The sequence below is a fragment of the Triturus cristatus genome, chromosome 7 (assembly GCF_964204655.1).
Source record: "Triturus cristatus chromosome 7, aTriCri1.1, whole genome shotgun sequence".
Lineage (NCBI taxonomy): Eukaryota > Metazoa > Chordata > Amphibia > Caudata > Salamandridae > Triturus > Triturus cristatus.
Window position 1 is genome coordinate 1,481,575,914 of NC_140590.1, and position 12,402 is coordinate 1,481,588,315.

The following is a 12,402-nucleotide window of genomic DNA, read 5'->3' on the forward strand; positions in this document are numbered from 1 at the left end:
GTCAGATGGCAACTCCGCCTCCGAGAGAAACCAGCAGCCATTTGTGCCAACTGATTAACAAGCATTTACAATGCAATGGTCTCGGCATTGGTAAAGTTAGAGCTATTGGCATTGCTCATGACATTATTTTTGTTTATGTTTTTAAAACATGTAAAGAAACGGCATTGTCATGAGCAATGACAATAGCTCTAACTTTAACAATGCCGAGACCGTTGCATTGTAAATGCTTGTTGTGCCTTGTTATCGCGGAGCTCGGACACACATACGGATCTGGCATCTCGCGCATTTTGTAATTATTCAGTAACATACCATCACCAACCGCATAAGACGCTAGGTAAAACAAGCGTTGGTTGCTAATTTATCACCTCACATCTCAGTGCCAATCTCTTAAGATCTGGGGGCAGCAGTCACAGCTATGCGGCAAACGGAGCACCGGCCCTGGGGCACTGATTGCAGGAAGGGTCGTGACTTAAAAAAAAAATGCTTGTGCTAAGCTTCTTTCGGGTTCTCCGCCCCTCGCTCCATGGCACTCAGATGAGAACTGTGCCTCCGCATAAACCCTCCCCTCCCCGCTCTATCTATGTGGGGCCGCACTTCCAGCTCTGCGCACAAGCTATAACTATAACAAAATAATGTAGGAGCCATTACTGGCTGTGGATTAATCTGCACTTATAGGCAGAGCAGAGGAATGCACTTTCAAGCATTATGACCTACTCACAAGCCTTGCTAATGTTTTTGTTCTTTTTACAGACTAACGTAGATAATTTCTCCACAGCTTTTATTTATTTTTATACTTCACACGCAAACTGCAAACATCGAAATGGTACACAGAAGGCTAGTGAAAACTCGGAGGCTCGGAATTGTAATAATTATCCAGCCATCCCCTTCAAGTACACCACTACCATCGTAGCAACAGACAGTCAAGTCAGGGTGAGCACTGAGCTGAGGAAAGAAGCACAGAAAATTAACCCCTTTGCAGGCCAGACGTGGTGAGGAACCAGTTTTGTTTTTTGGGAGCCTTCCCCGGCAAGAAACTGCTGGTTACTCAGATCGAGGGCTGCGGCTCGCCTCAGTAATTGCAGCGCGGCTCCAAGCCCCTCGGGCCGCTGATCCGGGCCAACGCTCTCAGGACGGGCTAAGCCGAGGCTTCAGGCCTCTGTGTCCGACGGAAGCTGGGGCCACTGACCTGGCCGTCATCCTAAGGCTGAGCCGACGCTGATTGGACAGGAGAAGGGCCCCGGCCTTAGGTAGGGCCCCAGGGGACTGCGCAGCGCACCGAAGCAGTCAGCGGCCTGGAGATGATGTCATTGGCTGAGCCAGGCAGCGCAGGGCAAGCGTCCGAGAACGGCAATGCGCGTGCACGCGCACTGACATGCAGGCTGCGCACGCTCATATGTAAAGCACACATGCATGCACAGGTGCAAACTCCAGGAACCATGCGCAAACACCAGCAGGTCCAAAGGACGACCCGACAGACACACTCATGCGTACAGGCAAACATACCTACCTCGCCCATACACACAGACAAATAGACACACAAACATATGCTAAGAGGCGCCTGCAGACAGACCAACAGACACATGCACTCATGGAGACAGGCCATCAGGCTCCTACAGACAGGGCAACAGACATATAGCCACATGCACTCATGCAGACAGGCCAACAGACATACAGACACATGAACTCGTGCACACAGGCCATGAGACAGGTCAGGAGCTAGCAGCCGGGCACTGAGACCACAGAGCACCTGAAGCTTGGAACAGCGCCGCGAAGCCGGCCACGAGTCCGTACAACTGGGCCTTTGCATCGTCTAGTGGCCCCTCCCCCCACATCAGCGTTCTGAGGCGCTCCCTTAGGGGATCCCAAAGCTCCCATCCATTGTGCGGCGCCGACAGGACTAATAGAAGCGTCGATGGAGAGGGGAAAGCCTCACGCACACCCCATTAGTTCCCGACTGCCAATAATCTGCAGCCGAGGGCTGATCGATGGAGTGAATGGTGGTTTGTCAGGGGAGGATCGATCAGTGGCGCGTGGACATCACCCCCTCATGACAGAACCCACACTCTGCTGGGAGAGCCTTCCTCAGTTCCCGGGTCACGAAACCGGGGCATTACAGGGTTCGGGGATCGCCCCGTGCTATAACAGTGGCATGCAGTAGGGTGCACGAGAAAAAAAATAAAAAATAGTGCTTTTAGTGCCACCCTGAGGCGGGCATTAGCGTCAATGAAATATGTCGTTATTTCTAAGTGCCGCCCTGGTCAACACAGCATTTCTCTCAAGCGGCCTTTACACTGAGCTGAACATCACCCTGTATTTAAACATGCGTGTCCCTCCTCAGGGTGCTAGATAAGCAGAATTGCAGCCCAAAAAAGTAGTGTATTGCTGTGACTCACCTTACTGTTTTGCTTTTTTCGCTAATGGAAAATAAATTAGGAAATAACAGTTCTGGTGACTTGTGGTGTCTCACAATTTCTTAGAATGCTAAGTCGGTTGTGAAACAGACATCCGGTCACTCACAGCAACGAGTCGCTCTTTTCAAGAAAGTTCAGCGAGCTGTGGCTGTATAAATCCGATACTTTGGAATGCAAATAATGCTACGCAAGCTCGTACAAAAAATGGCCGGCGAGTCACCAACATTCCCTGGATGCGAAGTACACTGGCACAGTGGCACATTACAGACTCGGAAACCCACTGAAATGCTTCGTTCCTTTCCGAAACACTGGGCAGCCTAGGCCACAGCAGACCCGTGACTGTTTTCCGGCATGATATGCTGCCATGTTTCAGAGCTCACCGCCGCCTTCCACCCCCCAGTCTGTGACATGCCACATACGGCATAGTTTGCCGATGACCCCGAGCCATGGTCAGATCGACGCGTGCTTAAGATGCGGAATAGACTTATTTCTAAAGGAAGTGTACACCCCAAGTAGAGAAATAAAGGCGAGCTCTGTGCAAATGCAAAGATGTCTTGTAGGGTTACTTTCATTTTCACCGCCTTTCCCCTCGCCCCGGTCGCTGGATTCCAGCTTGCTGACGCAATCTCCCCCGTATACTCTGACCCGTTCGAAGACCTCGCTGCAGGTCCCAGGACAATCAATGCACTATATATAGACCGCGGCTGGAGGGAGGAGTCGCTAAAAGCCAGGAACATGCATTCACAACAGGTGAGTGGCAGCAACCGACATCTCTCAATTCATACAGTAATGTTGACAGGATCTGATCCAACAAAGCGTGAGTAGCGCACGGAGAACAAAGGGGAAAACATCTCGCGCTACTACGGGCCGGGATGTTTTTTCATCGCAGTCTGTAAGAGGGAGAAAACAAGGAGATCAGGTGAGGGAGCAACGCCGGGACACCACCGCCTTTCTCCGAGGCACAGCAGAAAATGCCTCGGAGAAAGGGAGTGTCCTTTTCGGATTGGGGGGCGTGTTTTGCTGTTGTCTCCTCCCTGAGACTTCTCGCAAAAAACACGCCCCCCGATCCGAAAAGGACGGGGCTTCAACGGAGTGACTGGACCTCTTCTCCAGTGGCTGGCCAGCATTTAAGAGGCCAGCCAATGGAGAACAGGAGAGAAGAGGGGCGGGTGCAAGCCCCTCTTCTCAAAGTCACTCCAACTCATTAAATCTCGGAGCGAGACTGCGCAAGCGCAGCCTTTCGCAGCCGAGACCTAAAAATAGACCAAAATCTCAGCCTTGCACGATTTCTATTTAAAAAGTCATGTATAGCTCAGTGGGTTAGTTACATCGCAACACTGCGTGAAACTGCACAAGGCAGGCTTGGAATCCTCCCCGGCCCGCCTTGGGATCAATTCATATTTTCGTTTTCCAAGGTCGGTACTAAGGGGCATATTATCAAGCCAGGCGATAAAATCATCGCCGCTTTAGCGGCAGAAAACTGCCGCTAAAACGGCGATAATGGGCTTGATAATATGCTCTAAGGAATTGCAATTGAAGCCCATGTTATATGTCCTTCACATCTAACGTGGGCTTCAATTGGAATTCCATAGAGCATATTATCAAGCCCATTATCGCCGTTTTAGCGGCAGTTTTCTGCCGCTAAAGCAGCGATAATTTTATCGCCTTGCTTGTTAATATGCCCCTAAATACGTGCCGTAACGGTATTCGTTTTACTACTAGCGTTTTGGTATTCCTTTAAGTAGCGCTGTACAAATCAGCCAGACTGCACTTAAGAACAGTGTGTTGCAGGCGTGCAACAGAGAAGAGTGGTGTTATTATTGTATTTGTGTCGCATTTTCTAAACCTGATGAGGCGGTGAAGCGTTTTACCGCGATTAGCATGCCACGTCCAGAACCCCAAGATGATGGTTAGTCTAGTGGTAATTGTTGGGTATTGTTATTACTCGTGCTCTCAAAGAAAAACATCCCATGCATTTACTTCCGTTTCTTGTGGTAGATTAAATTAAAATGAGTTAGATGTGATAATTAGTGGGGTGCTATGTAGATTCATGTAAATAGTTGGCGAGATGGATAGGCTAGCAGAGATCAGGTACTGTTAGGTTGCAGTGATAGGGTTTGAAAAAAGAGTTTGTGATCTATGAAGTGATATGTGCGCCATTTGCAGAAGCACGGAAACCGAGATCAAGGCAGACGGGCATGTGTCCAAGAGAAGGCTGTACTCAAAGAGGAAGTATGCAAAGGTTGTAAGGTGAATGTCACTGAAGAAAGAAGGGCGATGAATCAAGAGTTGTAATTCAAGGTCCAAGTTTTCATGGAGGGTTTAGGAACCCAGATGGAAGGGGCATCCTTACATAGATAGCATGCACTCTGAGGGTGTAAAACTATAGAACATAGCATTATGTTATTTGTACAGAGAAGATTGTGAAAACATTTGAGCCGGGTTTGCAGATCATTTAAACATTACGAGGCAGAGCCTGCAACGTCCCAAACAGAGGGCGGCCTTTTAAACAGTTCAGAGTATCCCAAGCTTGGTATATGGTCTGTACGCTGCACAAGGGAAGGTGATAGCCTCCTTCATTAGGGGAAAACAACTTTCCCACTGGAAAAGGGGTAGACATCATTTGATGTCCACAAACATGAGGTCAAGCTTGAAATAACGGATGGAGAGGGTCATGATATGATATGAGTGTAGTATAGGCCATGATTTGAAAAGTTCCAAAAGGAAGCTTGTCTTGCCTCATGCTCTGGGGATGCTGGAATGCAGAGAGGTTACAACTGTCTTCCCTGTTTGTGTCTGCTAAGGCCAGAACCCCCTGCTCGGTTCCCCCCTTGAGCTAAAGTGTTGTACCCTGCACACAGAGACACTGGAAGCTTTGTAGTATTATTCAAAGTTTCCTTTATTTGTTCCACATCAGGATAGTATCAATCTCAGTTCAGCCATGTACCAGCTCCTACATCTCCTACACCAGGTCCACCAGGAGCAGCCTGCCTAGCTGTTCAGCCCATCTCCAACTGTCACCACTCATCAACACAGGCACCCAGGCATTCCATTCATCACAGTCACACCAACATTCCATTACCATCTCTCACTCTGGCTGAGCAGCTAGGAGGACCTAGGCTGATTACATATAAATGTAATACTTAGGAAATTAAAATAAAGCTTCTTTGTGCTCAACTTTCCTGTCCCTGCCTACAGCTTGTATGTTTTTTGTAGAACCCTCCACCTCCCACCGCGCCGTTGATTGTTAATTAAATAGAAAACTGTTATTACTTGCTGAAGTTGCCACGTTAGCCCTAAGTTTTGGTTGACTTTCCTGCGTTTCTAAGTTTAATATCAGGATGAAGTGAAACAAGGGGGACTGACCCAAACCTAAGTTTGTTTCACCTGACGTCATGGATTCGGTATACAGCTGAGGTCTTTTCCAAATAATTATGGCCCATTTTTTTTTTTTTTTAGCTTTTCCGGGTTTACCAGAGTCAGAAATGTATTGCAGATAATGCAACATGTACAAAGTTATTTCACAATGACTGTTAAGTGTGTATCTTGTCCTTTATACATGCGTGTTTTAGTGTTTCCGTGTGTGTGTATAAGCTGTGTCTGTATATGTGACTGTGTGCATGCATGTGTGCATGTTTGCTTGTGTGTATTTTTGTGTGCATGTAAAGGGACATTTGCTTTGTGTCTGTACATCATGTTATGTGTATCTGTGCATATACAAATCGGTGTTTATATGTGTTTTTATGCATATGTGTGCATTTGTATGATTACATGTTTGCATCTGCTTGCGCGTTTTTGTACGTGGGTGACGTACACAACGCACACTCTGGGAATGTTTTCATTTTTCTAGTGATGGCGTCCCTGACTGCACCACATGGACTTTGAGATTATGTCGTCTCTTCTAACATTTATCATTGCGCGCGCACAGCACCATACCCAGTACCTAAAATTCACGGGAGTACTATCACACCGGGTAGTTGTTTTCAAAATTCACAATAATTATATCAATTCAGCGACTTGCATATTAAACAAGCATTTGCAATGCAATAGGTCTCGCATCTACGCTAGTTTGAGCTATGGACATTGCAAATAATTATGCCTTTTATTTTTGTTTTCGTTTTTAGAACATAAATGCCAATAGCTTAAACTCGCATAAATGCGAGACCTATTGCATTGCAAATGCTTGTTTTTATTATTATTTCTGATAAGTCATCCCTAAATTTTCAAGACTATTCCTCACTTCTTCCTTTGTCTCAGTAAGGCTCACTCCAAAACTAAACAGGAAGATCTATATCAACCATGTAAATGCCAGACTGTGCGCGCCTCCTGTGCCAGGGCATTTTTTATGGCACTTTGCCAATGCTCGGTTGTTGACATGCAGACCTGGTCCCCGTAAGCAGCCGAGTGCTTCACGGTGAAGAGAGCAGTTTTGTAACAGTCTAAGTCGGCTGGAGAAACATGGATGAGGTGCTGAATGGAACAATCTGTTGCAGGGAGGACGGATCGGATTTAAAAAGCTTGGGGGCATATCATCAAGGGCCTTATCTCTGCTTTTTTGGCTTTAAAATCCAAAAATGCGAAGATAAAACTATCGCCCTATTTACAAGTGGGTGCTAACATGCATTAGTGCATGTTAGCACCCGTATTCCCGACGCCTCGCTTTGCATCTCTAATGAGATACAAAGTGGGCATCACTGGGAAGTACTGCATGTAAATTATCGCTGATGTGCACATCGCGATATTTACAAGGAGGCCCACGCATTTTAGCAGACGTTAGTTTTTGGTGAAAACTGCGGTTTTCGCCAAAAACTAACGTCTGCTAAAATGCTGACTTATGTATACTTAACATTGGGGGTGGATTATGCTGATGCGACCATAGGGTCGTATCAGCAAGGTTATCGCCGTTTTCCATGGAACATCGCTGGAAAACCAGCGATGTCCCATGGAAAACACAGTTATCGCTGGAATAATTATCGCCATTGCGCTATGCGCTGTTAATACAGCACTAGCATGGCGATAATTTCCAGCGATAGCTGGCGAAAAAGAATTTCACGCTAAGCACGGCCAGGGATAATTATCGCTGCCGCTTGATACTATGCCCCATGGAGCTTAGTTGCAAGCCTCTTGCGCCACCGGAACATCACATTTTCCTCATATTAAAAGTGATGCACCAGCGGCGCAAGGGGCTTGTAAATAAGCCTCAAGGTGTTTCGGGAGTGACTCATACATGACTGAACAGTTACAGAATGGTCTGTGTGATATGAATTTCTGTAGTTACTCAACATGTTTTGCAAGAATGATCCAACATTTTGTGCTACCCCCTCTACTTGCAGCATACGCACACAACCTCATCAGTAGTAGATTTGAACTAAAGCCTCTTGTACCACCTAAGCCACTAAACTTCACTGTCGTCAAGTAACGTAAGTTGTTTTTCCAACTCAGTTTAAAAAGTGTGAAGTAGCAGCAAACCCTGCAACATCAGCTATATCCCTACTACGCATCTGTACATGGACTTAATGCACCGAGCATTCACCCAACCACGATGTATCCAAGTAAGAATTCTCATGGGATTAGAAGATCTTGTGTGTTTTTTAAAACAAAATGGCCGACAATCAATCAATCAATCAGGGATTTGTGAAGCGCACTACTCACCCGCCAGGGTCACAAGGCGCTGCATGATTGAAGGTTTCAGTGATTTCATAATATACGTTATAACGTTTAACAAGGTCATACGACAAGCTAGGTTAAATTAATAATATTGTCAGTGGTTGATGTCAACTTGATGTCAAAACGTCATTGAAATTAATTGGAGGGAGAAAAGAACGCGAGGCTTTAAAGAGGCAAACTCGAGAAATATAGAGCTGCAGTGAAGGAAACTGTGAACATGTGCCCCATCGAACTCTCCTTCCATGCTGTCTTCCGTGCTCTCTTCACCGCTGCCTGCATGGGGCTCTTCTGCTTTGGAGCTCAGCAAAAGATTGATGAGCGTGCCACGGGCAAGGAACAGTGTCTGTATTTATAACCGACCTGTAATGCTATCTGTCAAGCTAGCCATGTGGAATGCAGTGGGTGAGGCAATGGGCTTTGTTCCTGATCATCTTAATGAATTAAGTCATCCTTTGCAAAACAAAACCTTGCATAACAGCAGTTGGTTAATCTTCTCCAGACCACAGAGGGCAGGGTTGGAGCAGTGCCAAGAGGTACATTATCCTGCTTGCTACCTCAAGGCATCTTTTAAAGCATTATCTTTGGTTGTATCCTGCCGTCAAACCAGTTACCTGTGAAACTAAGCAGCAACTGGACATCCCTGTGATCAGTAAATGTGTTGATCCTTGAACCCCTGTAATCATGTGCTAATGCAAGTTCATTCAGTTGCCAGGCACTTGCTTTTTAGCCTTTGACTTTCAGTGGGTCCTAAGGATGAACAGTCATTCCTAACCCTTGTAGGGCTGCATGGAGTAAAAAGTGACATAAATGCTACTTACTGACTTTGAGCAATAGTTATATGGTCCAGTCAATGGTACATCTTTTTCAAAGAAGTTGTTACCTTTTATATTTTCTGTTCAATTGCTTAGTGTTAATGTTCAGGACAGGCTTGTAGGACACAGAGTGGCATATGTACAAGGAGTTAACGCCGCCTTAGCAGCACTTTTCCAACGGGTTTGCAGCGATATTTGCATCGCCATATGTACAAGCTGTCGATAACCTCCATAGAAAAGATCGCCACTTCTGTTAGCGATAATGATATGCAAGGATAGCGTTCCCGTGCAAAAACGGCAGCTAACCCTACTTCGCAAAATGTACAAAGGAATCCTTAAAGGTAGGAGGACCCACATAACTGCCACTAACTGCAGTTAGAGGCAGTTTTTTAAGACCAGAATATAGCTGGTCTTAAAAATGGAGCAAACACATGGGACCGCATTTCAGAAAGTTTTGGTGACGGGTGTTTTTTACTACTGGAACCGGGGTTCTAATTTATCAAACTTAATAAGTGTCGTATTTTTATCAATTTAATAAGTGTCATAATTTTACCTTTTGTATTTTGCAAAGGTTTCCTTTTAAATCATGCAATAAACTTAATAAACTTAAACCTAAAAGCAAGTTTTGGTGCTGGACAGCGCTGCAAGGAATGTTGCTGTGCTGCCCTGCAACAAAACTACAGGGCAGGAATGCGCACCATCAATAAGATAGTGCGCATTCCTGGGCCTCAGTCATGAAAAGTGTTGTCGCGATGTGACAAGTCAGCTTTCCAACACTTTTCACTTCGCCCTTCCTACAACACCATGGATGCGCTGTATTCACTGGACAGCGCTCCATGACGTAAGTAATGACAGATACGTCTGGAATCCTGACGTATCTGTCTACGCTAAAGTCACGCATTGCTCCAGTTGTGTCACAAGCATGACGCAACACCAGCAATGCATGGGGCCAGCCTATCCATGTGGCACTGCGTCACCCTTACCCCTGCCATCAGGCAGGCGTAAGGTACTGATGCAGTGCCGTCCTACAATTGTTGCAGTGAAAGCGGATAGATTTCACTGTGCCACTCCTATGAGGCCTTGTTGCATGGGAACGCACACCCTGCATACGTCATACCTCATTCAGGTATGATGTGACACAGGGCTTCACAAGGTCACACATACGCCTACATGCGTCACTTTTCAAATACGGCGCAACGCGGTGCTTGATTTTGCCTGGTCTTTTCTTGAGGGGTGCCAGGGTGTCGGCGCAGTTGGAGATCCATCGGTGGCGGTTGCGCGCTGCGGTGTTATTGCCTGTAAGCGTTGGCGGAGTGGTGGAGCTGAGGGAGTTGACAAGAAGTTCTTTGGTGGCCTTGATCCAGCTGCGAGCGGGGGGCGATGATGGCAGTGGTGTACTGTGGGCATGGTGAAGACGTGAAGTATACAATTATGGTCGGTCCAGGAGAGTCCGGTGGTGTGGCTGTAGATGAAGTTCCTGCTGGCGGAGGAGACGTGCTCTACCGTGTGTCCTGCTATGTGGCTTGATGCGGTGAATAGCTGCTTGAGTCTGATGTTGTCGAACTTCCCCATGAAGCGGTGGTGTTCTGGTCACTGTGTTGTCCAGGTGGAAGTAGAGTTCACCGAGTAGGATGTCGTCGGTGAATGGGAGAGCCTGGGGTGCAATGAGCTCTACAATGGTATCGGAGAATGGGGGTCCATGGCCCGGGGGGCCTGCAGATGAGGGTGCCATAGAGGATGAGGATGGGTCCGGATCTCGAAGTTGAGGTGTTCCATGGTCACTGTTGGGTCATTAGAGTGCGTGGTCGGTCGGAGTGTGCTTCTGTAGATGATGGCAATGCCTCCTCCTGGACGATCGGGGTGGTCCTTGCGGGTGATTTCGTAGCCGTCAGTGAGGGCGATGGCGTGGTCTGGAGCAGAGGTTGGTCCTGGCAGGCAATGTGGGGTCTAGGGTTGATGGCAAGGAGGGTGCTGGCATCATAGTGGTGGAGTGTCCAAGAGGAAGGGGCCTTGGTGCTGAGCGCGGTCCAGGGGCAGACGGACGCAGGCGGGCTTGCTTATGGCTTGCCATTGGCACAGGAGACGTCTATTACAATGAAGGCATTACATAGTAATGCCTTTACAACGCAACTACAACAACGCATGTGCCTTTACATCGCATTCGATCCCAACGCATTGTGAGGTTAGTAATGTTGTTTTTTACGTTTTAGGGTGGGTATGGGTTTCGGGGTCAGAGATTAAATTTGGGATGTATTATGGGGTAAAATTTACAATTTGGGGTGTGTTTTGGGGTCAAATATGAATTTTAGTGTGTATTTTGGGGGGTCAAATAGGAATGTTAGGGTTCAGGGTGTGTTTTGGGGTGCAAGGGTTAGTTTTAGGGTTACACTCATTGAAGTGGCAATAGTAATGTTTTCATCTCCGCTTCCCAGCACTTTCCCTACTGTTGCAATATGTGTAGTATTAGAATAAATTGTAATGTAATGCGATGTAATGGTATGCATTGTAACATCATATATACCTTTGGAACACCAATGGTACACCCGCTGTGCATGGGCCCACAGCGCCTGCCATAGAGAAGTGCTACGAAGGGGCTGGACAGCTGGCAGGTGGGAAACGCCAGAAAGGACACTGGATGGGGCGGGGAATCGGGGTGTGTCTGTGAGCAGGAGTTGTAAAAATGAAAATAAAAGACATCTTACCCGAGGTCGGTTCCCATGTCTTCGTTGCTCCTGCTCTCCTGAGTCTGCTTGAAAGCAGTGGGGTGATGCTGTTCTGTCATTGCGGATGAGCTGCCACTGCAGGTGCATCACACCAGGTGCTAGGCTTGTGCGACTAGACCCCCGGTCCTCCTCTGCTATGCATTCCACCATCTCCTTACCTGGACATTGACACTGTGGCGCAATCAGCTGCACTCTCTCCAAATCTCTGACCCAGCCAGCAGGAGCCTCAGCCAGGTGGGATTTCACAAGCCGGGGTACAGCAGTCACAGCCATGTCCGCTGGGAAACCTCCCCATGCAGGTGATGCAGCAGGCCCCCCTTAGGCGTGAAGTTGCAGCTCTCCTGCCACACTAGTTCAGCACAGCTCATAGACCTAACCCTCCACAGTGTCCGGCCAGCACACATTCATCTGGCCTGTGATGCAGAGAGGCGCCGCCCATAGTTGGTAATCCCTTCCATACACCCCGGTGTAGTGGTGGATCGTAGTATGCGATGCAGAACCTCCCTACGTTGGTGCGCAGGAGCGCTTCTACCATTCACAGCTCCGAGGGGTTCAATGAAGTCTTCTCACACAGGTCAGCAACGTGTCTCTGTGCGCCCTGCCAGACTTCACCAGGTTAGGGCGATTGACCGTGCCTCAATGTCTACCGCCATGGCTCATTGACTCCATAGCACCTCCGCATCCCACTCCAGGCTCCAGACGCAGGACAAGCGAGGCATCCAGAGGCAGGACCAGAGAGGCCTCCAGGCCCCAGGGACTGTCCGCGCTTTCAAGGTTTTGGATGCCATT